This window comes from Cydia fagiglandana, chromosome 26, assembly GCF_963556715.1.
Source record: "Cydia fagiglandana chromosome 26, ilCydFagi1.1, whole genome shotgun sequence".
Classification (NCBI taxonomy): Eukaryota; Metazoa; Arthropoda; class Insecta; order Lepidoptera; family Tortricidae; genus Cydia; species Cydia fagiglandana.
Genome location: NC_085957.1, coordinates 5,385,801 through 5,389,933, shown reverse-complemented (window position 1 = coordinate 5,389,933; position 4,133 = coordinate 5,385,801).

Sequence of the window (4,133 nt, the reverse complement as noted above, 5' to 3'; positions counted from 1 at the left end):
CAAAATAGTTATTATTTTCGAAATTTGCGCTCCCTAAAACCTATAAAACGACAGCCATGACGACTTTAATGACATACTGCATGGCCGCCATTTTAGATTCCAAAATGGTTATCATTTTCGAAATCAGGGCCCCCTAAAACCTATAAAACGACACCCATGACAACTTTTATGACATAGTGCGTGGCCGCCATTTTGGATTCCAAAATGGCCATCATTTTCGAAATCTGCGCCCCCTAAAACCTATAAAACGACACTCATGACGACTTTTATGACATAGTGCATGGCCGCCATTTTGGATTTCAAAATGGTCATCATTTTCTAAATCGGGGCTCCCTAAATCCTATAAAACGACATCCATGACGACTTTTATGACATAGTGCATGGCCGCCATTTTGGAATCGAAAATGGTTATCGTTTTCGAAATCTGCGCCCCCCAAAACCTATAAAACGACACCCATGACGACTTTCATGACATAGTGCATGGCCGCCATTCTGGATTCCAAAATGGTCATCATTTTCGAAAGCGGGGCCCCCTAAAACCTATAAAACGACATCCATGACGACATTGACGACTTTTATAACATAGTGCATGGCCGCCATTTTGGAATCCAAAATGGTCATCGTTTTCGAAATCTGCGCCCCCTAAAACCTATAAAACGACACCCATGACGACTTTTATGACATAGTGCATGGCCACCATTTTGGAATCCAAAATGGTCATCATTTTCTAAATCTGCGCCCCCTAAAACCTATAAAACGACATCCATGACGACTTTTATGACATAGTGCATGGCCGCCATCTTGGAATCCAAATTGGTCATCGTTTTCGAAATCTGCGCCCCTTAAAACCTATAAAACGACACCCATGACGACTTTTATGACATAGTGCATGGCGGCCATTTTGGAATCCAAAATGGTCATAATTTTCTAAATCTGCGCCCCCCAAAACCTATAAAACGACACCCATGACGACTTTTATTACATGTGCATGGCCGCCATTTTGGATTTCAAAATGGTCATCATTTTCTAAATCGGGGCCCCCTAAAACCTATAAAACGACACCCATGACGACTTTTATGACATAGTGCATGGCCGCCATTTTGGATTCCAAAATGGTCATCATTTTCAAAATTGGGGCCCCCTAAAACGTATAAAACGACATCCATGACGACTTTTATGACACAGTGCATGGCCGCCATTTTGGATTCCAAAATGGTCATCATTTTCGAAATCGGCACTCCCTAAAACCTATAAATCGACACCCATCTCGACTTTTATGACAAAGTGTTTGGCTACCATCTGTTGCCTATTTTATAAAGCTACAAGTTACAATTTACAAGCGGAAGTCTCTTTCTAACCCTATGTGTTAGAACGAGACTTCCGCTTGTAAATTGTAACTTGTAGCTTTATAAAATAGGCCACTGCATGCAAGACATTTCTATTATTTTTACGTACAAAAATGGCCCCCTGTCAACTTCCAACCGAGATTTAATCGATAATTTATTCGATTAATGTTCAGACTAATTCAATTTCAATATATGTTAGGTCGACTAAACTAATCGTGATTAAAATTTGAGGATTAACTTTTTTTATTCCATTAATTAGTCGAATAAACAGTTAATCTATTAAGTCCCATCTCTGACCACGTCATTTTTACACTTTGAGAATATCTGAAAACAAATTAACACAAGGAGCCATTTTGCAAATCCAGTAACTTTGTTATTACTTTTGACAGCGCGTGTCATGTGTCTACACAGAGTCGACACAAAGTCGAAACATTTGCGACTACTTTGTGACTGCAATATTTCTCAGCCTTAAACCATATTTATACATCATAATTAACAAGTTTCGTGGTATGTAAAGCGTTATTTCTGTTATTTAAGTATAGTATACGCATCGAAGTACTAAAAATGCATCAAATAATATATTTATGAACACAAGCACTGAGAAGTAAACAATTTCATTTCCGGCTAAACTAAAACAATGTGGTGGCGCGTTGATTATATTACACTTAGTTTATCAAATCACTCGAGCAGTTTAATTCCCCATAATAATTTAAGTCCTATTTTAATATAAATGCAAACAATATATAATTACGTCTTGTAATCCGTTTTAGAGATGGCGTATTAATGTCACTTATTTTTATTTAACTATTTTTCCATCTGACAGTTTCCATTTGACAGGAACAAAATGAACGAATGAACGAATGATTTTGGCATAAAGTAGTCGCAAACCCGAAACAATGTGTGCACACGGCGACCACACTTTATGTCACTTTGTGTCATGTGTCGACCCTTCCCCATTTCTGGTAACTGTGTCGACACGGCGACGACTCTGCGACTGGAATTGTGACCGAAACAGACGGTGTCGACACAAGATGTGTCTACACCGCGTCGTAACGGCGACTGGAAATGGTTGTATGGGTAGTGCCTCGTATTTGGGGTGAGAGGGTTTTTCATACAAAGGTGATTTTGGCAGATTGTTGGATCGATTTTGTTTTATTATGCGTATTACTATAGCCCCATTTTAAATTGGAATACATTATTTTTGTAGCATTAGCCTTACAATCCCTTCTCACCCCCCTCTCAAACCTTCTCTCCCCATTCATAACCCAACTCTCCCCGCGAAAGCTACTCACCCCGTTTTACGGTAAGTGAATAAATGTTTCTAGCTCTCAGCTGAACGAATCAAAACAAACGAGTTTGTGGTGTTGTGATTTGAATATGACACACAAGAAATTCAAAACTTATACTTCCGATTTTTCAGCCTTACTTACATGAGACTAGGGTTTGCAATCCAGATCCGATATGTATGAAATTATCCGGATCTGGATCCGGATCCGCGGATCTTCTCATACATTTCGGATCCGTCGTGCAAACCCTACATGAGACATCTAAATGGACGGCATCCTAATACATTGTACGTTTTTGTCATTCACGGACCGATTTTGGATTGCAGCCACGCTATTTGGACTGTTGGAAGGCTCGTCAGTGGCCAGCTTTAGTCAAAATTGCAACTGACAGACGCACTTGATTCAAATATAACGGAATATTTTCTTTACTAATAAATATAAAAATGTAATTCTTTTTTAACCTTCCATACGGTACCGTTTATGACATTCGACAGTAATATTACACAGTTTAGCTAAATAAACGATACAGCACAGGAACATCATGTTGTTATGCCAATTCTGAAGAAATACGTAGGTATAGTAGTGGACCCTATAATGGACGTGGAACCAGTAATGGGACAAAAAAACATAATTCCTCTTAAATAAGTATCTAAAAGTAGTTTATAAACACTGGCTGTATAATATCATAAATAAGAGTCCTAGAGCTATTTCAGTTTGAAGTTTTATTAAATTTGGTTGTTTTTTAAGAAATTGGCGTCAACCTAAAAGTTGTCGTGTCACTGAAAAAAACACCACTACGAATTCTTAACAACTTCGCTAAGAGAGGTGAGTTAATTTATAAAATTTTAATTAATTAATACTTGATGAAAACTAGAATGTGTTTTGTTGATTGCATTTACCATGAGATAAGGCATAACAACACACTATGTTGTGACTCCACAGATGTAAAAAAATAGTGGTATTTGGCCCAATCCCATTATAGGAGCTGTAAAACTGCGTACCTCCTATGATGGGACAAATTACAGAATGATGCTTGGTATGCCATAATTTCATGTTTAAACAATACAGAAATAAAATGTAGTTAAGAAATATGTCAATCAAGAGGTATTCTCGGACTTTGGATAAATTAATATCGTTTTCCCAAACTTTTATTTAACTTGCCCTGTTAGTTAGTGTGGGTCCAATCTTGGTAGCTGAATTTGAGCCACTTTTTGATTTCCGATTCAGTTGAAATTTTGAATCGAGTACGTAATTAAGTATGCAAATCGGATGATAATGCAATATTATGATAACATGGACCTGATCTGATGATGGAGACAGGAGGTGGCCATGGGAACTTTATCGCATTAAACCCTAACTAATTGTGTTAGGGTATATTAGAATTGTCTCGATGGATTTAATACAATAATAATTGGCTGTGGAAAGAAAAATACATTCAGCGATAAAAGCTTATACCAAAAATTGTTTTATTTTGCCGTAATTTATTCCCCATTTCAATATT